The following is a 26,577-nucleotide window of genomic DNA, read 5'->3' as shown; positions in this document are numbered from 1 at the left end:
ATCCCTGATCCTCCTTGAGGCTCAGCAAGACCTAGGGAAAACCATTATTATGTGATTCTTTGTTCTTAAACTGTTTTCTAGACACTTACTGGTCTCAGAAACAAAATGCAACATTGAATGACCCAATAAGGTCATTCTTATAGCCTTAATGCCAATGACTGGTAGAGTTTTTCTGACTATGAGGCATCCTCTGCTTTCGTTAATTAGAAAACAGAGATCAATGCATAGTTTTACTAATATCATGCAGCCACATTAAATTTTGGCTTGAGTTTTTAAGGTGATACAGTAATTCTTACTTTTCTCAAATTGGTGTTACCTAGTCACATAGTGTACTTTGTTCTGGAGATGCCTGTATTCAATGTGGGGTGAGTATATATTCCACTGCATTAAATTTGTAAAAGGTTTTGGGATTCTTTGAGATGAAATGAGCTATATAAATGCAAGCTGATATTATGTTTGCAAAATCTGTGCGACTGAGAAGATCAATCTTCCAGAAAAATGTCAGCAGATACAGCCAGTTTATTATTTCTGAAGGCTGAGAATAAGAAAGTGATAGAAAATGAAATCAGCAGACTGGATAAAAGCTATTTGTTTTGGTTTCTTTTCCTTCATGAAAGAAAACAATGGAGTCTAGAAAATATCAAGTGAAACTTTAGACTTGACCTTTCATAGTTCATATAGCCTATCATCCTTATGTATCACAGCCTCTGTCTTTCCTACATGAAAAATTATTGTAGCTAATAATTCACTTTGATACGAGACATAGCCAAATAAATCTGTGATAAAATAATTAAAAGCATTACTTTCAAGTTACTTTTGTAGAAATCTGTCCAGGTGCTAATGTGTTATAAATTGGTTTTATGCATAGAATAGTTCCTTCCTACGTTTCACACAGACACATTTTAGACATTCAGCATGACATATTTTTTATCACAGTCTTGGATACCGAAATTCAAAGAGGAGGTCTAAGTGATAAAGCCAAACTCAAGAAGACTACAAACAATAAAAGAGTAGGAAGAGGCAAGGTCCTCTCTTACAACCTCTGAGCTGCCAAGACTGTAATTTCTTTTAGCACTGGATACCTACCTAGTTTCTTTAGGGAAAGGAAAAAAAGTGCCACTGGCAGTGGCTGTCAGGTTCAATAGCTGCTTGTCTGTGACGTATCCTTATGCCTTTCTGTCACTGCCATCCTGGACACTTTAGAGACAAAAACTGGTTGTGCCTCATTAGTCTCTGGGTGAATTTGATCTGTGAAAAGCAGTGCTTAAACTGTCTAGTCAAAGTCTTGAGAAAATGAGGCAGATGTAAGCTGAGAAAAGAATGCAAGCAGATAACTGTCATATTCAAAGGTGCTCTGTCTCAGCTGTCTCCACTTCAGAAGAAACAGAAATAAAGGTCTGGGATTTTTTTATCACATGTAATGATGTAGAAAGTGATGTACTGTGTGCACAATTGCTGCAGCTTATAAGCACCCAACATACTGTGCAGCTATAGCTGGACTCAATAGACTGAATGCAATGAATGACATACGTGGGCCAACAGTTTGCAGGGTACTGGATCACCTTTAACTTAGTTAATAGTTTATTCTCTTTTTAACTTGCAAAGTTGAAAGAACTTTAATAGTCATCAGCGAAACAGACACTGAAATATATTTGCAAGCAAAACTGAAACCAGCTCACTGTTATTCTTCAGATCATTTATTATGCCTAGCTATTTAGGCAACTGCCAGCTATTTGTAAAATGTCCCTGTTTTGGAGAGAATTTTAAATGCAAGTTCAAAGATTGTTTTTGCTCCATAGAAAGCACAGCCTTCCTTTTAAACTCTTTTCCATCAGATATTTGACAACAATTATTCTTCAGGACAAAAGACTTTCATCCAACCAAGTTACAGCAAAAATAGGCTCTTACTTTTTAAATTCCTCCACACTAAATTGCATGGAAATGTTAATTGTTTATTAAGGAGCCATAGGCTGAAAACTAATTTCTCAGAGTGGCTGGTGGAAAGAAACAAATACCACAAAAGCAACTTCTGTGGAAATTGGGATAGTCTGAAAACAACTACAAAACTGAATAAAACACCACATAATATTCTCAAAGAAGTCATGCAAGGTTTAATTACCTGAAATGGGATGTACCAGAAGTCTTTATTGATTTCAGATAAAGCTTTTTTGTGCTTGACACTCTGCAAATCAACTACTTGGTAGAAATTTTCCATTAAAATCTTACTGCATACAAATTACAGCTTTTGCAAGTCTTCAATTACATGGAAATTTTTTAAAAGCTTATAAAAAAAAAGCTCTTAGATGTCACATTTTTCAAATGATCTACTTTCAGCTTGCTGCCAGGTTTTCTTATTAGATAGGCTCAATGAAGAGAAACGGATTGTTTTGTTTCACTTGGATCCACACACCAGAAAGGATGTTCCCTGCAAAGGATTTGGCAAAGGGAGATTAAGATCCTGGCCCCAAAACCTAAAAGCCCCAAGTATGCCTGAGTGGGGAGACTATCAATGCTCACCATGGAAACATGTTACTGTACATTTTGTCTGCTTTTTAGACTATCTGGTGCTTCTCACCAAACCCAAGATCCAGCAGGTACAAATGCCTCTCCATGCTTTCCATTTCACTTTCAAAGCATCCACCAGCTGCAGAACTTTACTACTGTTGCTAAGGGAAGCAAACAAGAACAAGACCCTCAAAATCCCCTGGCTCAGGTATGGTAGAAATCCTTGGGATATGTTTTATTTTTCAGGAGAAGAATCTAAGCTATCATCTTGTGGAAGAGTTTTTATTGAAACAACTCTGATTTCAATATTTTCTTGTGGTTCTGTGTGCAAGATCCCCAAACCCCTTTCTGTGATTGAGAACTCTCTCTGGTCAGGAGATAATAAAAATAGGAATGCTCAAAGAATTTTATGCATTTTTGTTATGCTATTTCATTGCTGTTGTCAACTCCAGGGCCCCATCCTAAAGTTATCTGAACTGTCAGAGTCTTGGTCCTCTATTCTATTGCTTAAGAAGAATCAGTAGATTCTGTCATTTTTGCTTCTATTAAGCTTGCATGGAAACTTGAAATGCAAAGTGAAGACTTTTCAAATCATGTTTGCCAGTGGGTATTTACTTTGTCATCTAGACTCTTTCTAGCACTTTGTGATTAATACCTGAACAGTCTTTACCAGTTGTGCTCAGTTTGCATGTGTCAGTCCCATGGTTATTCCTTCAGGCTTTGACTTAAGACATTAAAATATTAGTCCATTTCTTTTTCTTTTTTTTTTCCTTATTTCTTTTTTGTTTTGTTTTTAAGAAGGAAAATATGGGGGGAGGGGGGTATAGTCCTAAAAAATTAATAAAGTATAAAGCATTAACTTAGTTTTAAAAGTGGGGATCTGAAAATTGACACAAGTGCGGCTCAAACATAGAAACTCAAAATATCAGTTGCATGTCTGAATTACTTATGTTTTTACCCTAAGAATTTATCCCAAATTTCATCTATACATTACCTTTGTTTTATCACCTATGAGCTGGAATGTTTATACTGGAATGAGAGAAAATTGAACCTCACCCATGATTCAAAATGCCCATTTTTCTGGTCAGCGTTGACCATAAACCATTGTTGTACTTCAACAAACACCTGTCACTGGCCATTCGTTGCTTGCCTGGGAATGCTCTTTACCTTTTAGAGCCAAGCTGGTGTAAACAGTTTGCTGCCACTCAGAAGTCTGGTCCTTCTGACTATTCCTCCATCCTTGTCTGGATGTTTGCATTCTTTATGTCTGGTCAGGATTGGCACTCATTTTCCTGCCACTGACTCCCTCTACCATGTTAAGTTCTTGGTTTAACCCTGCAGAAATCTTTTACTATTCAGTGGAGTGTTAGTCTTGTATGATATCTATATCTATATCTATATCTATATCTATATCTATATCTATCTATCTCACTGAAAGGTGCCTAAGAAGTCTCTCTTCTGTGGTAACTCATTTATTCTTACTTTGTATGAACCGCAGTGAAAAATTCCTGTCACAGCTGTGGTTCCCCATAACACTGGAGGGAATGGGGCAGGTGGAGCCCACACAGGTGGCACCAAACTCTTACCTACACTCTGGAGTTTACAGACAAGAGATGTCGTGCTTACCACTGAAAAGCATTAAGTGTTCTCTAAGACCTATTATCACAACAAAGATTGTCAAAAGGTTTTTTGGTTTTTTTTTTTTAGATTTCAACCAGCATAAGGCAACTTTGCATAAGCCTGTGGCTTTGAATTAAATTAATTCTGAATTTAAAGAAAAAGAAATATTATTGTCAACATATCAGGGAAGGGCAGCTTATCTTTGCTTTGAGCAGTATTAATTCTGTTAGAACTGAATACATTTCAATGAAGGTTGATGTTTGGGCTCTTTTAGAGTCACAAATATAAGACTTTTTGTTTCCATCACAACTGTCTCTACATCTCAAAGTGTCATTATATAACAGAGGTAAACAACATTTCTTTCTGCAAGTTGACTGTACTTGTTAAAATAAAGTAGGATGTTGTGGTCATGGTAGTCTAAGGATATAGCAGAACTTATTCAGGTGGGTAATATCTTTTAATTTACCTAGTGATGCAACTGGAAAAAATAAACTAGTTTTCATTTATGTGATGACTTTATGAGGTCACAAATAAGAGGGAGGAGAAAGCTGCATGTAACAAATAAAAGTTCTTGAGATGGAAGTACAATATAAAGAGCAGTGGACTGGCAAATTTCATATTTCAAGTCTATGCTAGTCTGTAAAGAGATTATAAAATAATGAGATATATATTGTAGTGGCTCAAGGAGGCAGCTCTACTCATGTGACTGAACACTTAATGCATTTTGCTCATAAAATGCCTACAGAGTTAATGCAGGTAAAAGCATAAAATTTTACTAATGTTTGGGCATTTCATGCAAGTTATTCATTAATTCTGATTGCAAATGTTTTTCATACAAGCTCCGAAGAATAGTCAGATTTGGTTACAGAAAGCATAAATTGAAAATATTGACAGATTTATCAGATATGTATTGGATTTACGGAATTAAAAATATACTGAAGTTCAGTTCTCAGAAAATTGTATTTAACTAAACCTCAAAAGATATGACTATTAAACTTTCCCTGTTTCACATGATAACCTTTAGGCTGTGATTTTAGGAAAAAAGTACCCACACAAAGCTGTGTCTAATGGTACTTTCAAGGCAGTCAGATGATTTTAAGAAAATAAATCCGTTTTCTTCCTTTGATTACAAATTTGATCCAGTATAGGAACCCTTTCCCCTTTCTAGTAGGCAGTGTTCAAAAAAATGGAAATCCTTGTAAAAAGAGTCAGATGTTGTGTTTCCAAAGTCAGAAGGCAGAAAATGTGTTGGCAGGCAGCAGTACTCTGTGGGATGGGAAATAAACAGGGCACATGATGCTACAGGTTGACACTGATAAGTCTAAATGGTAAATAGCTTTTTGTTTATTTGACTGTGGGGGTTACTTTCTCAGTGTATTAAAAAGATAAAAATTTCTGTCAAAGGAAAATAACTGCTATCTATTTGCTGCAGGAGTATTTCTACTCCCCGGCTCTTGCACAAACGTGTAACAGTACACTGTCTTGTCAGGAAGATCCCATCTCTTAAACTAGCAAATTAAAAATGTGTGCAGCAGGGATTTCAGGATCTATTTTTTTGCCTAGTTTTCTGATTTTACTGCTGGTAAGCCTGGTTTTTCCACTCCTGAGCTGCAAGGACTAGTTCTCAAATGAAATCAGCTTCATATCCTGAAGCAGTCCCTGCAAATACAAGGTCACACTTCAGGTGGTATCTGCAAAGTACTTTGACTTATTGTTCTTTCACTTTTGTGGGGAAGCCTGTGGAAATTCTCTCTGATGCATATGCTTATATGAGACAATTATATGTGTTTTTAAACCCAGAAAATGCTGGCTTTTGGCTGTCAATTCGGTACATGCAAATCTGTGCTGTTCTCGTATTTGGTAAAAGCTCTAATCTAATCAGTTATTGTTCAGAAAAGTACATGACATGGAGTCACGTCCACCCAAGAAGATTTAGTAGAGTCCATCAAATAATGCTTTTCTTGATCTGAATCACATATTAAAAAAAGTAAAAGAAAAGGAAAAAGGCCTATAAATGTGACAAGAATAACCATTTAGCTCCCATACTGACTCCTTTCATGAGCAGACATACTTCTCCTTACCCTTCCTCCACCTTCATCCACCCCATGTCTGACCTCTGCATCAAATGAGGGTAAGATCTCTGCAGCAGACAAATTCAAATTAAAACTTAAAGAAAAATTGGAGGGATGCCCTCCCTCTACCCTCAATCAAAAATAAGATTTTTTTTCTGTCTGTTTTTCACTACCTAGTAATTGAGGTCAAAATAATCAAAATTTTAACTCTTCTACCTCCTTTTTGTCAGGAGGAAGAGTGTTCAGGAATATACAAGTGTTTCACTCTTTATTTTTACTTTGTTTAATCAAACTGAGAGAATATACTTGTGAAAAATAAACATACAGAAATACAGATGTATACATATACTTATATATATATGTAATAATTTCTTTTAATACTTCTGTCCTCATCTTTGCAGCTTTGTCCATTAGTAAAACTGGTTATTACTGCATTGAAAAGACACTATTGCAAATACTCCTTTGAATTGTGGAGAACTTTTTGATTCAGACACTTCACACAGTTCTTTATGACAGCAGAAGTAGCTACCTATGGAAAAAAAGAGACTGCTTGTACCAAAATCAATCTTCCTTTAAGTCAGAAGTCATGTTCTATTCAGGGTAGACCCCACATGACATGAGAAGTGAAAAAGGCAAAATTGTGTTAGGAGAAAATGGATGATTTGTCTCATTCAATTAAAATTTGGAATAACAAATTGCCAGAAACTGGAATCAATTTTCACGTGATCTACAAACAGTTGGATTGCTCTGACCTTCAGATAAGATTAATTTGCAACTAATAATTCACTGTGTTCTGACTCTCATTGCATTTGCTGCTTTCATAAATCTTCTGTACTTTTTTTCCCACTCTTCTCTGCTCAGTTGCTGCTGTTTAAATGCTCTGAGGATAAAGAGTCTTGGGATGGTGCCAGGTAGTCTGGGCTAATTCCAAGATAGAGAAGTGACTCTTCAGCTATCCCTATTCCTCACTCATTATGGCTTAAACAGGAAAGAAAACATTAAGAATAGATACACTTGGGTTTTGTTTTGCTTTGTTTATTTGTTGGGGGGTTTTGTGGTGGTCTGTGGTTTGTTTGTTTTTTTTAAGAATTCAGAAAGATTTTTAAAGAGGTGTAAAAGAAAAGTAAGCTTTTCTTTACATCCCACTCTATGCAAAACTGACCACCTGCCAGATCAGGTGCAATTAAGACATCGAGAAACAAGAGGTGAATTGAGCAGTAACACATGGATATATCTCATGTCTGGTTTACAGATCTGAGAATTGAAGCTGGTGATAGCTTGCAGAATATTATATGTGCTGAGACAGTAAATTGTTTAATCTTTGCTTTACAGTGTTTCTGCTAAGTCTTCCCAAAGTGGTGCATAATTGCGCTCAGCTTCCCCTGTGTCAGCCATTTCATCTCTTTAGAGAACTGGTGCATTTCAGGGTTCAGCTTTTATTTTGTTTGTTATCAGTGATTTTCTTCCTGTATGAAAAACCAGTCTATGTGTTAAAAAAACCCCATGAAACAAATCTGGAAAAAAAAAAAAGTTAAAGTTAAGGGCCTTTTTTCATTTCACAGAATTTTTTGAAGATATTGGTTGCCTGTATAAATCTTACAATGTATATAGGACATCTAACACGGATCCTAAGAAGAAATCATGAATAGTTACAAATAATAATAGTGAATTTTAGATGCTATGAATTGTTCTGTGAATTCAGTACTATTTTAACACACTCAGAAGCATCTATAAACACCTGTGGTAACTTCTGCAAGCACCTCTGATAAAAATTAGCACGTTAATAGAAAACCAGGTGTAAGAATTATAAAACAACATGGAGGCCGACTGGGTCCCGTGGTCTTCAGTCTTCCACCTCTGCTATCTGTGTCTTCATAAACGTTGATGGAACGGAAGGTTCTTATGGGCTTAGAGAGCAAATGGTTTTTGAGAACACCGCATCTCTTCTCTGCAGTGTAAGGCTCTCACACAGAAGAAGATGTGAGCCAGATTAACAGAAAGACCAAGCCATCCTGCTTGTGATGTGTCCCTTCACTGCTTTGAGTCATGCAATTTGTAACTTTTTTAACAATATTTGATGTATTTTTTATGCTTTTTAGCATGAGATTTGCTATTTTGTTGTTGGTAGTTCTGCTCTCATCCTCAGGAGCATTGCATCCCTTTTGACACCTTAACATTTACACAATTTTGCATTAGCTTTTTGCTCAGAACTGCTTAATATGAGTTCATTTCAGGTCTCTATATCCTGCCAGAAGTTCATTCTCTTATTTTGTTTTTTTTTACCTTGGAGTTTATTTTAAAAATACTATATTTTATATAATGGATAATATTTTGGGTTTTTTTTCTTTTTTTTTCTGTACCTACTGTCAAATACCGTATCATTTTAACTCAATCTTCTCACTGGTTCTGCTTATCTCCTTCTGTAATGTGTTGCTTTGTAGTTCATCTTATCATCTTATTTTCCTTGTAAGGAATAATATGTGACAGGACAGTATTTGCAGCTAGTAAAATGAAAACTATTTTGTAAAAATTACTACTTTCAATGTATCACACAAATTTCTATGTTTTACAGTCTAGTTTTGATGATAGGATCTTGTTCCATTGTCTACCAATAATGTGACAAATTTTTTCCCTATTTCAAATGAGCTTTAGACCTTCAGCACTTTAGAGCAGAGACCTCCTTTGTTTATAACTGTCAAGTATTATGTAAGTGATTTGCATGATTTATAAAAGAAAAAATTCTTATTGTCAGACAGTCTTTTTAGTCCAGCTTTCATTCCTTCTAAATATTTCTTACAATAAGAGACTTTAGGAATTTAAGGAGAGATTCATAGGTAAAGATATTTTGATCTCTTGATGTGATAAGGGTGTAAGCATTCCTGCCACCAATCTGTTTGACACCAAAATTACAGAGTTTGTTTAGGGACACAAAAAGTACTCTGCACTTGTGAGGCCACACCTTGAATTCATCTCTAGGCCTCTCACTACAAGAAAAACATTAAGGTGCTGGAGCATGTCCAGAGAAGGGCAGTGGAACTGGGGAAGGGTCTGAAGCACAAATCTGAAGAGGAGCAGCTGAGGGAGCTGAAAAAAGGAGGTTCAGGAGAGACCTTCTCACTCTCTACAACTACCTGAAAGGAGGCTGTAGTAAGATGGGAGTTGGTCTCTTCTGCCAGGTAACAATCAATAGGAGCAAAGGAAATCATAAAATCAGAGAATATTTTGAGTTGGGAGGGACCCAGAAGGATCATTGAGTCCAACTCTTAAGTGAAAGGCCCATACAGGGATTAAACCCATGACCTTGGCATTATTAGCACCATGCTCTAACCAGCTGAGCTAATCTTAGGATATCACTCCCACTTTCACCAGGGGAGATTTTCGGTTGGATATTAGGAATAAATTTCATGGCAAGAGTGGGCAGCATTGAAACAAGCTGCCCAGGGAAGTGGTACAATCACCATCCCTGGAAATGTTCAGAAAACCTGTGGATGTGGCATTTGGGCACTTCGATGATGAACATGTCAGTGCTGGATTAATGGTTGGACTTGGTGATCTCAGAGATCTTTTCCAACCTTAATGATTCTATGATTCTGCCTAGATTTTGCTTGGAACTTGTGCAATACTGTGTTTTTTCAGTACTTTTATAAAAAGCTGAAAGTTGATCCAAATTAATTTCTAAATGAACTGCCAAATACATTAGCAGAAATGATAAAATGCACAAATGATGTACATTATTATAATTGAATTTTATATCCTGAGGAATAGGGAGTGAAGAAAATCTGGAATGACCTTTTAGTTGATAGCAATTTTGTGACTTTGCCTTTTTTATTTATTTTTTTTTACTCCAGAAAATTAGTATATTACTCTGTAATCTCATGAATGTGATTGCAGTTGTTTTCTTAACAGAAGTGCTGTTATTTCCACTGTACAAGATAACCTGATTTTGAACTGTAAATTTTTTCCATATGTCTGAATGAAAGCCAAAATGAGGATATGCAAACATTGGGATTTACCATACGCAATTATTTTTCAAAGCAGCAATAGAAAACAGATCATGTCTGTGTTTGGAAGAATAGAAAATTTCCTTTCTGCCAATTTAAAAAAGAATTTATGAATTTAGATATCAGCAAAAGTAATTTCCCCATTGCCATATATCTACAGTTCAGCAAATCCATGAAAAAGTTACAAATTATTGCTTGCTTTATTTTATTATTCTTGCTGTCGTACTGCAAAACAGTATTAGTTGCACAAGCAAAAGGACAGCTATTTTTCTCTTCTAACTAATTTGTGTCTAAAGAGGAGAAGGACTATGAAGAAGCAAAAGGGCACCTGGTGCTCTGAGCGGTGCTGGTGGGAGCTGATTGAGATCGTTCAGTGTACATCAGTAATTTTAAATTTTGCCCTAGTAGTAGCAGACATTTTAGAGGAATCTGAATTCCATTTCTGCACATGATGAAACAGTCTGGGTCCTTTTCAGAGTTGCAATTTCTTGTTGGAGTACTATGTCTTCTTTTTTCCTTGGATTTTGAGAACATTACCATTTCCTATAGATCCTTTTAACCGAAGTTCTTCACCTGATGGTCTGCATTCTTACTTTCATGCACTTCAGCTGTTAACAAGACCCACACATGTTATGAGAGAAGAACCACCTCCTTAAGAATGCAATTTACATAATCCACCAATTCTTCCTTTCTTTTCCACTGCATAAAACCCAGTGTTTACCTATGTGGTTATGGTGCCTGTAATCTCACTTAAAGGAAATTGAGATAACTTAAGCTAACAGACCATCCAAAGTAGCTGTAGCTTGTAGATTCAGTTGTAGACTGAATCTAAGCCTGGTGTTATGGAGGAAAACTTACTTTACATTTTAAAACAGCCCAAGAAAAGTGTGTCATAAAAATCAACATAGAGAATAAAATATTTTTGCATTACAGCTGCAATAACATTAATCACTTTTCTCTAGTGATTTTTTTCACGTTAAGAGATTAAAAAATATAAGAATTTAAAAAATCTTTGTTGTGTAACCAGTGAATTTTGTATTGTTATCACTCATATACAATTATTGAGAGAATTTAATAAACAAGGAAGTGTCTTTGTTTCAGATTTCCTTTTCTAAACAAAGTTGACTGTTCAGCTGGCAGAACAAGCACACCTTTAATCTTTTCTCTTTTGCAAAGGTTCTTGTGTAATTCTGTGAACCTAAGCCATTTTTCCTTTGCTGAATCTCCTTTGAACTTTTGCTTTGGTTTGGAAACACTTTTCATTTTACATCTCTCTACCTGCAGCTGAGGAAAGCCTTGTTTCTATCAGATTTGATTCAATACTTGTTTGGACTATAGTCATTGAGGTTAATTGTTCTCTGTGCCTTGTTAGGCCTTCTTTTTACAGCGTGATGATCGCATATATCAAAGCAGTTCTCATTACGGACAGTTTTCAGGGATCAAATATTAAGCAGAAAACTTGCAAAACACAACTCCTTAATGAAGTTATTCCCACATTTAATAACAATTCTAGAAGTGGTCATATTGATATTGAGAAAAATCCTCTCAGTTTTATTGTGAATTCTGCCTATAAGTCTGAAATCTGACTGGCTTGTTTACAAAACAATGAGGCTGGGGGCATGTCAGGACATTCATCTTCCTCTAAGAGATCTCTTTTGTACTTTTTAATCCTTTTTCTTTCAGTTACTAGAGCTCTGATTGAAGAAGCAAGCCAAATACTCACTTGCTTCATTAGCAGTGGGAAGAAAATTGAAGCTTCTCTGCTTAATAACACATTAGATTGAGGAACAGAACTGGAGGCAAAAGATACATCTATTTTCTGAGTCTTTAAAAACCAGAACAAAACACAGAGCACATCCTGTCTTAGCCAGGGGCAGAGTAAAGTGAGAAATGAATAGGCACGAAATGTTTTTAGTGGAAAAGCAACCCAGACTTCTCTGAATCTTAGCCTGCCTTTGCCACCAGCTGATGGACTTCAGGAAGCACTCAGCAATCATTGACTATATATGGGTGGACATACAGGCTACAGAACTGGCTATACCTTAATTTTGTCTGGTACCCATTTGTCTTGTGGAAGGAAAAGGGAAATTAATCACAAATTCTCTTCCTACAGTCTGACTTGTTTGGCAAGGGAAGAGGGCTCAATAGCTCCCCAGAAGTGCTCTGCACTCATGGCTGCTCAAGGGTGAATACAAACTCCCATCAGGTGGGAAAAGCAGGACATTTCTCCACGGAAATGCTCAGGCTCAAGACAGTCTAAGCATGTGTTTAATCGCCTGGATTAACTCCAAGCTCTTCAAACTGTAATTAACAGTGGCAGTTCCCAGCTTCTCTAATTCAGGGAGACCACTGCAATTTCAGGTCTGCCTGGTTTTTTGTTAGCCTGTTCACTGATCCTAGGAATGAAATAGACTGCAGTCTTACAGTCCTTTTGTCATCTCCACAGAACTTCATTCAACTTTTAAACTAGTGCCGTGTGGTATTTGAGTTCCCACTGTGTACCTGAAAGAAGGTGACTGGATATTTTCTGAAAGAATATAAGATTAATGGAAGCTCTGATAATTTTTAGGAGAAGTGTCATCAGCTTTCTAGAAAGAAACAAATAAACAACTTCGCCTTCCCAAAAACCAGACCCCTGAACTGAGAGTAAATGAGAATCAAACCGTTTTATTTTGAAATTTATTTTTGTGTAAGCAGTCAATAGCAAATATTTTTCTGTAAGCAGTCAATGTATGTTTGTTCTTAATTCTGATGTTAGTTTTACTGTAAGGTAGTCACAAAACAAAAAACTGAGGTTGATTTCTCTAAACATCAGTATGTATGATGGTAGATACAAGATAAACATTGATACCATCTTACAGAGTCATATCAAAGTTTCAATATTTAAAAGTCTTGCGCTGCTCTTTTTGTCTATTCTGCCTTCCTGCAGATTCTCTTCTTCTATCTGCTGTAACATAGGCTTTCATAATGAAAAGAAATTATGATCTCCAGAGTGGAACAGGACGAAGGATAGGTTGAAGGTGAGCATGTGTAATGAATTTCTGTAGTCAGTAAATTTAGGTATAAAGCTGACATTTTATATTTAAACAGCCATCAATCCAAACACATGCAAAATATAAGAATTGCATATAGGCTGCAGGCAAACAGTAAAGTGTTGCATAGCTTGTTTACATGTGCTCATTTTAAGCAATGTTGACCACTGTGGTTTTTATTTGGGAAATCTGCTTTTTTGTTTCCTGATGTCACAGTTGAATATTTCATATCTGTGCTTGAGTTTTTCATCCTATGCCAAATGCAGGCAGAAATGAAAACTATGAGACATGGTTTTTTGAATACATATGATATATAAAAGTAAACATTTATTTTGCTCACTTAGTTTAAATAAAAAGAAGCTTAAAAAAATAATTACTGACTTAATGAGCTGGTCCCAAATTGCAGCAACCTGTTTTATCACAAGCATTTCTAATACTTTGTTGCTTCTGAATTAATACATAAGAACTCTTGGGGTTTTCACAGTGCCATCAGGGGGTTTTTAGGGGTTTGGTATAAATGTGGACTTCATAGTATCTTATAAATGGTAATTTTTTCAGTTGTTCATTAATAATATTTTACATTTCTATATGTCTGTGTACTCCTGTACTTACAATTACTTTGCTGAAATTTGAAGAGTTAGAATAAACATAATTATAGAAGAAAATGAAGAATTACTGTTTAGGGTATCTGAAAAATGGCTTTATTTCATGTCCATTCTTCTTGAATCAGTAAAAAATTGTAATCAAAATTAAAACATTACTGTGATGTTTTTTCAATATATCCCTGATTTGCCTTGATGGAGGAATTTAATTTTAATGTTGTACATCATCTTTTTTCCCCACTAAGACTTCTGCCACTATTGATAAGGATTTTGTCTGTAATTTTCTCTTTGCAATTCTTGTTGAAGCATAGCACAGATAAACAAAAAATAATCAGTTGGAGCTGAATATTCTAGCATAATTTAAAGTTCTATTTTAAGAGTTCTGAATGAGAAACAAACTTAGATACTCTTGTGCATTATAATTACAAAGCTATGATCCAAAATTGTATTATTTTCTTTTTCACAGATTTCCTAGTCCTTCTAACTGCTGATTTTTCTGAACACCACTGTCAGCGGGTACAGTTGGAAACAGACTTCTTTCAGCCAGCTTCTGTTAAACAGCAGAATTCACATTGCTCTGCTCTCACTTGAGGATATTCAGGTGCAGTGTGCATGGCTGCTGTTCTATTGCAACATAGCTTTAATTTGGTGGGCAGTCATTTTGAAGCGAAGGCAAACCAGCTCACCAGGTTCCAGAGCAAGATGGAGCAGACTGTTATTCTTTGTACATGCATTATATGTATATACATACTTTTATTTACAGATATATGCATAGATATATAATGGGTGTGAGAGGCCTCTTTGGTGCTGAAATGGTGTCTTGCCTGCTGCCCATCAACTAGAGCACAGTGGAATCAGTTATTCTGAGGAATAATCCCATGATTCCTTCAGGAGGAAAACACAGTGAATGAATGCATAGCAGGAGTGTACTGATCTTCCAGTAGACTTTACTGCCAAATTTAGAGTTGGCCACTGTGCTTCCACAGCACTGCAAAGCTGCAAAACTGTGAGCAGTGGTTTCACTCAGAGTCATTCTGTGGTTTAAAGGCTGACCTCCTCCTGCTTGATTTCTTTGTGGAGCAGGGAGCTGGCAGGGAGCTGGCTTGCACTGTCCGGCTCTCACAACAGGCAAAAGCGTTAAAGAAGACAGCTGGGGGTTTGTGATGGCTGTCAGATAGAAATATACAGAGCACAGCACAGTGAAATAGAGGGCAAAAGAGGAAGTGGGGAGGACGGGATAGAGCCATGTACAATGGAATAAACTATTTCCTTCAGTGCGAAATGAAAAGAGGACGTGAATGCTCTGAAATAATCAGCACACAAAGCACTGCTGAAGGAAAGTGGATTGCCTGGGAAAACTATTTTTCTGTACAGATAGCACTAGGCAGTGCTTCTTAAAGAAAAAACAAATTGATGTGGAAGATAGTATCAAACAACTGTGAAAAAGGAATTATCCAGGACTACTTTTTTTTCTTATTTTGTAGAGAGACGAAACAACAATAAAGTTGTCAGAGTTAATTCTTGACTATGTTTCTTTTGTATTTTCAGTTACTGTTTCATAGTATGTGAGTACCCCTGCTTTGGTCCCTGAAGGATACACTCCACATGAAGAGGTCATGAACAATAGCTCATTCCTTTAGTTCCTCTCTTTGACTACCCACTCTGCAAAGATGGCTGAGCCAGGGTAAACAGCAATGCCCTTTACATGTCTCATGATGCCTTCAAATATCTATGAAAGTAACCAAGATCCTTGTTTAACACAAATTGTCATTCTTATTGAGGTACCATTGCTTTAATATTTTTATTTTTAAGCAAGTCTGCTTGTTAGATTAACCAGATGCACTCGGTAATAAAAGCTGAGTCATTAACTCTTAAAATACTAAGAGATGAATACTATTAGTGTTTGAGATCTGAACCAAAATTTTTAATGTAAACAGATCCGGGACTACATGAGTCAAAAATACCTGTTGTCTGAGATGGAGCCACAGGCATGGACAAGTTGCCAGCAGGCAGGTGTTAATGGCTGTCAGTATCAGTACCCATAGGTGGTGAAAGGAGCTGATGCCTTCCAAGATCTTCAACAGGATGCCTATTGACACCATCATGTACTGGTAGTGTCTTAGTCTCAGACCACTTTGTGAATGTTGAATGAGAAATAAAATTGGTTTTTTTTACTAGCACGTCCAAAGTTTGGAGGGTTTATCTCCTGGAAATTAATATTAAACCAATAATTTGGTGATTGCTCCTTTAGGTTAAAATCCTGTAGAGGTGAAATGGGTGCAAAGGAAGAGCTCTGAGTTCACATTAGGGACTATATGAAAACACCATGCAGAAACATGTGGGTTGGGATGCTTCTTGCCAACATCAATAGTGGAAACACCTAGACTGTTTAAGATGTGCCTGCCTCAGTCTCTTGATTATAGCCTGCTGTGGTACAATCCCAGGGGTAATGATCTGAAGTCTGTTTCCCATTTCTGAAAGCAAAGATCAGTACTGAAAACACAAAAAAGCTAGGCAAGCTCCATCCTACCCTTACTATCTTCCCAGCATGTAAAGTGGGAAGCCCCCAAGTCCTTTTGGTCTGTCTCAGTGCCTTGCTAGGTGTTTGCTGGCTTTTACACAGTGGTTTGGTATCAGCAGCAGGAGGATGCAGAGGATTCAACACCTAGCCTGGATCTATCAGGCAGCACAGTGAGCATGCAGCCAAATGAAAGTTGTCAAACCTGGAGCATGAGGCCATGTGTGTGTTGGGAAGGCTTCATATGGGTTCAGCATCAGGAAGGCTGTGCAGAAGCACCTCGGCTGCATTTGCAGAGTGTAAATTTAGGGTTATGATGACATCATGGTGAGCACAAGGGGTTAACGAATACAACAGTGTCTTGAAAAGGAGACTGTTTTATAAAAAAGAAATGAGACCACTATCTGGGGTTTTTTTGTGCAGTTACAGCACTTTAGTTGTAGTAAGAGATGTCTTCTGATTGTAACATACACCAGAAGTGATCAAATACTAGGACCAATTTAGTGCAGCTTTCTGTAACAGAAAATGTGTGTGTAAGAGGGTGGTCAAAACCAGCTGATGGGCAGCTACACCAGCTCTATATCTGGTTTGGCAGGAAAGAGGGCTACTCGGTTTTTCGTTTTCCCAAATAAAGTGATGATATTTCCCTTAGCTATTTTGTTTTCCCATGGATTTGTCAGTTTGTGAGCAAGTAGGGAATCTAAATTAAGAATACACATTCCTATTGGATAATTCAAGAAGAGAGAGTGATGAACAGTCTGATGCAAGTAAGTACCATCCACAGTTTCAGTGGTATCAGCTCTGGACAGCATTTTAACCTTACCAAAAAAAATAATAAACCTCTACTACAGAAATATCATTACTTTCATTTGCCATGCAGGAAGTGCACAATATTTTCTGTAGCAGATTAATAATTTCAAAATGAAATGTTTATCACTCAAATACAACTTATTCCTCCCAGAATCGATTTTACCAGCTGACATGAATCATGTTGCAATTATATGAGTCTAATGGTTAGGAAAGAGGTCTCATTAGCAGGAAATAAATAAAAAACCCCTCTTAATTAAACTTGTTTCTAAAATTTCCAGTGGTTTTAAAAGCATAAATTATGTTAATTGGAGAGATAGATAAAATAATTTTCATACAGGGCTCTTCCATGCATTAATAGATTGGCTGTACTATTAGTTTTCTTGTTTCATTTCAGATTAAATCTATTTATTTTTCCATTTTATAGGCTTTTGACTAACAACCAAATTTGAAAGATTTCACAAAATTGCTGCAAATGTGTAACTCAAAATAGAAACCTCTCCTGGATGACCCTCAATAGTTAAACTGAGATTTTTAATCATTAAAAAATAATTTAAAATATGTTATTTAAGTACAAGACAGCTTATTCACAGCCTGCCATATTTAGTTTATACTTACTGAAAATTGTGGTGTTCAGTAAAAGGTGATTGGACTAATGAACCAATGAGAAATAATTTTTTCTATGTGTTTTATGTCTACTGGCTTAATTTTGAAAAAGAACTGTATAAAGTTATCCTTTCTACTGATGCTTTCATTGGCTTCCCTTAAAATTTTAATCACTAACCATAACTGCTCTTTGTCATGTTTATATTTTGGGGGAACTTGTGACATTCCATTTCATATCATGAACAAAAGACAAAATATTATTCAGCACAACATTGACATTGAAGTTTCTGTGTAAGAAAATCCAACATATTAATTGACTCTGATCAACTTACATATAAAAACTTTGAGCATTTAAGGTTCTGCCAAAGTCTGCTTTAGTATTAATGTAATTAACACATTAAATGCAGAATCATGAACATGTAGAAATGAGACTAGGTCAATGTTTTTATGACAGAAAGTTTAATACACTCAACAGCAACAACATATGCACATAGACCAGATAAGGAATTGAAATGCTTAAAGATAATTAGCAGGAATTTTGATGGCGTTCTCTTGAACAGGGACAGAGTAAAATGTATACCACGGCTCTTCAAGAATCTAAGACAAAATATTGTGTTTCCACAATTTCCAAGAATATGCGGAGACCATGAAAGGTATAAAGGTTTTCATGTCCAAAATTCTATTTGAGGGGAAAAAAAGGCTGCTTTTCAATCTATATACTAATTGGGCTAATTTCAACATTTCAGAAAGCAGAATTCCTGAAGCAACGGTTTTAATTGTTGATCTATGAGCACCTAGGGGATGAGAATAGATTTTTCAGCTGATAGAGTTCAGCTAACATCTTTCTTGTGACTTCTGTCTGTGGCAGGAGTATTGGATGATGCTTTAACTCCACACACTATCTTTCACACACTTTCATTGGATGTTCTTACAAGCAGCCTATGGAAACAAAATCTAAATGAAGGAACTGACTGATGGGTAATCACCACATTGGAAAACCTAATCTTGGTAGCTCTCGGTGTCAGCGGTTAAGCTGGAAGGACAATGTGAGTGAAATTTATTCTCAGTTCAGCCCTTAGTTAAAGTCAAAGTGTTAGTCAGAAACCAGCAGTAAAAGTTGTTCCCAAGGCAAGGTATTTATAGATGAAAGTGCTGTGGGAAAAGTAAGAATGGATTGTTGTTGCAAGGCATGGATCATTGACAAAATTATGGGATCAATAAAAGGACTGTACAAGCAAGAGCCTGCAAGAAAAAGGCCTGTGTGAGAAAAACTCTCCATGAGAAAATCCCTGTGTGAAAAACAAGACTGGGAACAAGAAGGGAGTTTGAGAAGGTACAGCTGTGGAGATAAGACCCGGAGGGAGGAGGGTGAACTCTGAATTCTTTTAATCATAACATAACTGTAGAAGCTTGCCAATGTAAGTCCAATTAGGTAGAAGCAGGAATTCGCTTTGATAAGTTTTAAGCCACTTAAGAGTTAACAAGCTGGTATACTATATAAGTGCCTTTGGATTGCTGATAAACGGAGCTTGCTTTTATCAACCACATTGGTTTTGGACTGCAATTTCTCCCCCCACCGGAGTCCACGGACTTGTTTCAATTCCAACAGATTGTGAATGCAGTTTACTGGAATACTCCTTTGCCTGCTTTACCATCACAGGACTGAGAATGCAAAAGGTTTGCCAACCATATACACACACTATTCAGCAATTCAGACCCATTTTATCTTACCTCAGCTTCACTGCGATTTGAATTTGTTGCAGTTACAACAGCTCTGCTTGCTCCTGATAATATACAAAACCTGGCTGTTTAATACAGGTCAAATTTTGTCCCTTTCAGCTCAGTACGGCAGAGAACATGCAAATCTTCTGTTATGCAGTGTTTGGCAAATGAACTAATGCAGGCAGAGGAAGAGTAAGACACACGGCTGTACCTGTAAGTCATAAAGCTATTTCAATTTCTGTATATCTATATACCATGGAAGGCAGAATAGAAGACTACTTTCTGTTATGTATTTTCCTGTCACAGCATTGTCTAGACAGAAAGCTTATGGTTAATTTTTTTATTCACAAGGCTCTGAGGAAAACATGAAACAAACCTGCCCGCCAAACAGCCACCAGATATAGTGCTATCAATTAAAAAAACCCCAAAACCTTAATGCTGTCACCTTCTCCCCATGTAATCTTGTTGACTTGGCGTACTTCATCTTTAACAGAAAGGTTAGAAATTGACTTCATTCATACAAGTGCTAATCAATGCACTGAAGTTTTCTATTCGGACTTAGCTGGTTTTTATTAGATTTGAACTTCTGACAGCTCTCACGATATTTTTTACAACTTCCAACAAATAATTTGAAGGCCTGTGGGGGCTTTTTTTATGCTTTAATATTTGCCTTTGTGTGCGCCATAGTATTCATCTAAACCATTAGAGCCTTCAAGATCCATGAAAATTAGGCTGTTTTATGGTTGTTAAGAGTTTGTATGGATCAATATTTAATTCTGATTTGTCTCCAATTTATATGGTAATCATCTATTTTATACTCAATATGTATCATACGGATGGCTGATTTAATAAAATCTGTACTTGTCCCCATAAATACAAGTTTTACAGAATGAAGACATTGCTCAAACTCCCACTATAATTAAAGGAATCTTAAATGAGATGGGTTGACTAGTGACTTGTTACAGATTTTGATAACATCTATAAACAGACAGCAAACACATCTCAGTTAGAAGACCACAAAGATTTTTCCAAGATGCTATCCCTTATATTTTTCTGCTGTTATTTTTTTTTAATTTGGTCTTTTTCTTCCTTCCTTCCTTCCTTCCTTCCTTCCTTCCTTCCTTCCTTCCTTCCTTCCTTCCTTCCTTCCTTCCTTCCTTCCTTCCTTCCTTCCTTCCTTCCTTCCTTCCTTCCTTCCTTCCTTCCTTCCTTCCTTCCTTCCTTCCTTCCTTCCTTCCTTCCTTCCTTCCTTCCTTCCTTCCTTCCTTCCTTCCTTCCTTCCTTCCTTCCTTCCTTCCTTCCTTCCTTCCTTCCTTCCTTCCTTCCTTCCTTCCTTCCTTCCTTCCTTCCTTCCTTCCTTCCTTCCTTCCTTCCTTCCTTCCTTCCTTCCTTCCTTCCTTCCTTCCTTCCTTCCTTCCTTCCTTCCTTCCTTCCTTCCTTCCTTCCTTCCTTCCTTCCTTCCTTCCTTCCTTCCTTCCTTCCTTCCTTCCTTCCTTCCTTCCTTCCTTCCTTCCTTCCTTCCTTCCTTCCTTCCTTCCTTCCTTCCTTCCTTCCTTCCTTCCTTCCTTCCTTCCTTCCTTCCTTCCTTCCTTCCTTCCTTCCTTCCTTCCTTCCTTCCTTCCTTCCTTCCTTCCTTCCTTCCTTCCTTCCTTCCTTCCTTCCTTCCTTCCTTCCTTCCTTCCTTCCTTCCTTCCTTCCTTCCTTCCTTCCTTCCTTCCTTCCTTCCTTCCTTCCTCTGTCGCTCCTTCCCTCCCTCCTTCCCTCCCTCGAAAGCTTAACATTAATAATTTTACTGAGTTGTCATCCCTGGTTTTATACCAGTTCACACAATTACTTCTTTGTGATGTTACTCTAAATCAAGTGTTTGGGCTAGCTGGGAGGTATTTGTGTTTTTCAGTTGTCCACAGTCTCAAAGCTGGACTCAGTTCCTATTATAAGCACCCTGTCTAATTTCTCCCTTTGAAATGAGGAGCTCAAGGCACAATCATTGGTTTTTTTCCTCATGCTGTATCAAAAAATAAAAAATTAAAGATTTGCTATAGTTTCAGAGCACACAGAAAGTCCCAGATGCTTGTGCATACCTTGCCACATACTCATTAAGAGGGTCTGGATGATGGTATGACAGCATTGATGTATGGAGGGAAAACTGGCTCATTGTTATCCTTACCTAGGATAACCTACAAGAACAATGGAGATTTTCTAAGGTGCTCTGGTGTATGGCAAGTCAGACCACAGTGCTTTCAATTAAAAGCAGGGCTGCCTGTCAAACTGATTTGGAAATTGCTCTTCCCTTAACAGAACCCTGGACAGTTACTTAAGGCTTGTAGGAATAAGGCCTGGAGCTTTTTATCCTACTGAGACTGTTCCTGAAGCAGGTCTGCTCACTGGTGCACAGGACAGGTACAGTACTCTAGAACTGGATGTACCTTCTTGGGAGTGCTGGGGTGTTGCTCTATAATTATGTGCCTGAAGCTCATCAGAGCTGCACTTTCAGAGCTCAGCAGCAGATAAAAGACAGGTTTTCAGTCATGATTTTTTCAGGTCAGGATATGTCATTGTTATAGTGGAGAGTGTGGAATCACTCATTTCTACAGGTGGACACCAGAGCATGTACTTAAAGCTGGTGCATAGATAACACGAGAATCCAAACTGTCTAAACATGTGGATGTCTTGTAATACAGTGCTCTTTGTAGCAAATCAACCAGAGGTTCCAGAATGATAGCCTGGTCGTGGTGCCTCGTTAGAGGGCACGTTACAGTATAAAAACTGTACCTCTGAGGAGTACAAAGGCTGAAGCTGGATTAGGATGCCTCCATTGATCAGCGGTAACATGGTTTGGAGAATTGCTGGATCTACTCCTCCCACATGATATCCCATGTGCAGGTTAGAGATGACTCTGTGCCAGTCCTCCTACAGGGATGCAGATGGTGTGCATGGTGAACTGGGCATCATTCAAACATCAGAGGACTGCTTCAGAGGGAGAACAGTCATGCAAGATGCCTTGTGGGTGTGAGCACAATTCACTGTTTCACAGCTTAATCCTGAGCAGAAGCAGGGCCAGCCAAATCAACACAGAGAAAGCCAGGTCAGCACGAGAACAACTATTCATATCTAAACAGTGGTTCATTAAAATCTGTCTTGTCTTCTATTTAAAAACTTCTAAGGATGGGGGTTCCTTATCCTTAGATTATCTAATCTAGTACTTCTAAGAATACTTTTTGTTTTAGCCACATGAATTAGGAATAAAAAATTATTTTTCCTTTTGGTGATATTTTACATTTTGTAGGCTAGTAGAGTATCTTTTTTGTTTACTTATTTTTTCTTCTCTTTTTCTCCTGGATTATAACCCCCATATTTTCCAAAAAGAATGCATTTTATAGGCCTCCAGTCTCCTTTGATACTCTTCCCTTGACTTTTTAAAATTTATTAATGCAATGCCCTAATTAGGCCTCAGTCATGCTGACTAATGAAGAAGGATTTCTTTGTGTCTTGTATGTAGTAATCCCACTGATATTTCTTCTCAGCACTTTGTGTATACACTTTATGCCTACTGCTACATAACTGTTCCCACCCAATTACATCTTTTTATTTCAGTACATTTCTAGAACATGTCAAGAACATTTTGAATTCTAGACTCACAGTCCATCCCAGTTTCCAAATTAAAAAGCGTACTCACAGGAGCTCTGGATGAGGAACAGTTCCTATAAAATCCCTCCAGTGCATCCTCTTGTTGATGACCACAGACCATTTCGAGCCAATACAGTATTGCATCCTTCTTACAGTTTTCCCTGGAGGAAAGGACCACTTGGGTGGCAAACAAAACTGAAAGATATGTTACTGTATTTGTGTTTGTCTCCAAGCTGCTTTTGCATCTCCACATGCATGGAGGAGTGTCTCCTCTTTGAAGTGTCTGTGCAGTCCAAGGGGAGAGGAAGAGAAGAAGAGCTGTTCCTGACCCTCTTACTGGAGACTTGTGTGCACTATTTACCAGGAAAACCAGAACTTGTAGATTGTTCTCTCTTGGATATTTGCGAAGTACTTTGGTGAAATTACATATAAACAAAAGGGGCTGTATTGTACAAAAGGCCAACTTCTTATCTCCTTCCTCTGCCTTTGTAAACCCTCTAGAAGCCCTGGAACTACTTTTGTTGCGCCGTCTTGAGACGGGGAAGTTGTATAGGTGACTTACAGGTTTTGGAGGTGAAAATCCAAGGCAGGAGCACCTGGTTTTGACCTATCATGGAAGCAGAAATCACTGACAGTAAACTAAATTTAGGAACTGGGAACCTCTGGCTGTATTTACTCTTGACAAGTTAATGTCAGACATCATGTATTAGAGGGTGTACGTGAGTGAATCTCTGATAGAACTTGGACTTTGATTAATCTTTAATCAGTGAAAAAGGCTAAAACAGTGAAAAAGGGTTACATTTTCCTTTAAAATAACTTTTTTGCAATAAAAAAGCAACTTGGAAAAAAAAAACGTGAATACTTCATTCCTGCTCATAATCAGGACAAATCATATGAAAACTTGTTTGAGACAATTCAGGTAAAGAATTGTTTGTATACAGAGGGGTTTGCACAAATCTAGGCCTTGACTGTTACTAGACTTTCACTGTTATTAGACTTTCTATTTGAAAATGTCTTTCCATCAATCAGGTGAAATTCCCAACTCTGATCACCTAATTAATCTTCCTATTTGTGAAAGACCTGGCTTTTTTATGCTTTATCTGCTTGCTTGACAATTACTCTGTTAATGGTAATGAAGAGTTAATATTTTCTCACAGTACGTAAAAAGTAGCAAAAGTAATGTACAAATGTTTCTAATAGGAACCTGTTTACCAACACTTAACACATGTTATTCCCTTTAGAGTTCACCTTTCAGCATAGAGAATTCTTCACTCCCACCTTAGCACAAAAGAGGAGGGAACCTAGGTGAGAAAGCAGAGCAAAGCCCTTTGATGGAGTGAAGCACAAAGGCAGAAAGCAGCAGAATACAGATTGACTCACTCCCCTTTCACTTACCCTTCCTCCCCCTGAAAAAGTGAATTCCTGAGACATGCTGCTTCCCAATACATGAAAAGGGAGGGAAGAACCCAGTGGCAGGTTAGGCATACAGCTCTCATGATATCTGACACAAAGATAACCCTCTGAGAATAGCTTTTGAGCTGCAAAAAATGAGAGATTTGAGGACATTGCTAGATTTCGGGAATTATGATACAAGGTTTGCTATTAATGCTCAGAAGTCACGGTGGTTGGCCACGGTATAAAATGTTATTTTATGATAGAGATTTATGAGTTATTTCATGTTAGTATTTTATTTTTGTGTGAGTGCTTGAGAGTTCTTTCATGTTTTTAACTGGAATACCTGTCCCAAGGTAGATCAGGTTTTCCCAGATGATTTTCAATTGAGATTTTTCTTTAAGTAGCACATACAGTTCTGGATGTCAGGATGGAACTGGCGTATTGTCAAGAATACATCTGGCTACATTAAGTAGGAAAATTTTGTTACATTTAACTCTTGCTGGCAAAAGACCTTCTACAAGGGATTTAGGAACATGCCTCTGTGGCAAATTATCAGAAGAAGAGCTACAGAAAAGCATCTCCTAACAGATGCTGAGTGTTCATTTCCCTTGTACAGCAACAGCTAACATCTGAACTGGTGGTACCAGGAACTCCTTGCAGGCCATGGAGAAAACCTAGTTTAGAGAAGGTATTAGGGAAACTTCCCTGTCCCATCATTCAGGAGCCACTCTGGCAGCCACACTCACACCACCTGAGCTGGGACCGAGGCCCCTTTATAGATAAACGCCCCACACTCACACAGTCAGACAAATGAGCACTGAAACAGGAGAAGGCACTAAAAGCAAAATTATGGCATGTGCTGTTGTTTTCTTCCCCCGGAAACTATTTTGAATAATGAGTTGCATTAAACAATCGATTTGTCTTGAGAAATTTTACAAATGATTGAGTGAATAAAATAAAGTATTAATGCCATGCCATATATATTTCATCACTGGAAAGAATCTAATTTTTCCATAAATACAAATTTATTTGATTACAGGAAAGATAACCATTTGAATAAAAGATAATTGCATCTGACATTAATGGCTTTTATTTTTTTTGGTTGCAATTTATCTCTCCAGTTATCTGTACAAGAATAACATTCAAACAGTAGATCAACAGGCATTTTCAGAATATCTGTAGAAGATTCAAAACTATTTACCGAAATCCCTGCAACAAAGTTTCTAGAATTTTATTATTATTATTATTGTTATTATTATTATTATTATTATTATCTGGTGCCCTGAAATATGGAAATTTGTATTTTAGGACTGGATAAATTCATTTAGTAAATACAGCCACAGGTTCCATAATTAAAATTTGCCACTGTTATCTTGTTTTAGAATGATAATAGTCTAACTATGATTGCTACAGAGGGAGGTTGCTGCCCAATCTTCCTTATCAATGTAGAAACACCAACAACCACAGCAGAAAACTGCAATGTAATTTGGCACATGGTGCCCAAACAAACCAACAAATCCTTTCTGTATGTGTCCCTCTCCAAAAAAAAAAAAAAAAAAAAAAAAAAAACCAATTATGTACAGAACTAAATAATAAAAAAGAAAGGAAACCACAATTAAGAAATTTTATATTCAATAGAAAAAATGCCACTAAAATATGATTTGAGATGTTATTCTGTATTTTTAGCAGTTAATAATTTAATGTTTACCTTTGAAAAGCATTTTGAAAATTAATGTATCTTTGGGGTTGCAGTCAAAGTAAAGTTTTCATTTTCTGTTGTAAAACTAGAATAAAACCAATTATGATTTCCCATTACAAACAAATGTTTGCATTAGCAAAATTAATTTAGCTGCTGAGAATAATATTCTGAGGTCATATAATTACCAACAGAATAGTTAATTATTTTTTGAATGTTTCTGTGTCATTACTTAATAATGCTACCATAAAAATCCTCATAACAAGCTATGCTATAGGGAAAATACCATGTTTTTGATGCATTATTGTTAGAATTCTTTTCAGCTTTACCTTCTAACAGCTGCAATACAAATATTTGCTAAGCTGTGTGTATCT

The 26,577-nt window shown here is 37.0% G+C and overlaps 1 long non-coding RNA gene across 1 annotated transcript; it reads left to right on the top strand.

Annotated features, from left to right (window-relative positions):
* The first annotated feature begins 721 nt into the window (after positions 1–721).
* LOC116449611 lies at positions 722–19,076 on the top strand. Its single transcript, XR_004242470.1, has 4 exons — positions 722–733; positions 2,414–2,420; positions 14,752–14,756; positions 18,951–19,076. It is a non-coding gene; the product is annotated as an uncharacterized LOC116449611 (long non-coding RNA).
* Positions 19,077–26,577: the final 7,501 nt, after the last annotated feature.

Source organism: Corvus moneduloides, chromosome 1 (genome assembly GCF_009650955.1).
Source record: "Corvus moneduloides isolate bCorMon1 chromosome 1, bCorMon1.pri, whole genome shotgun sequence".
Classification (NCBI taxonomy): domain Eukaryota; kingdom Metazoa; phylum Chordata; class Aves; order Passeriformes; family Corvidae; genus Corvus; species Corvus moneduloides.
Note: the sequence above shows the minus strand (reverse complement) of the source record. Positions and strands in the feature narration are given on the sequence as shown.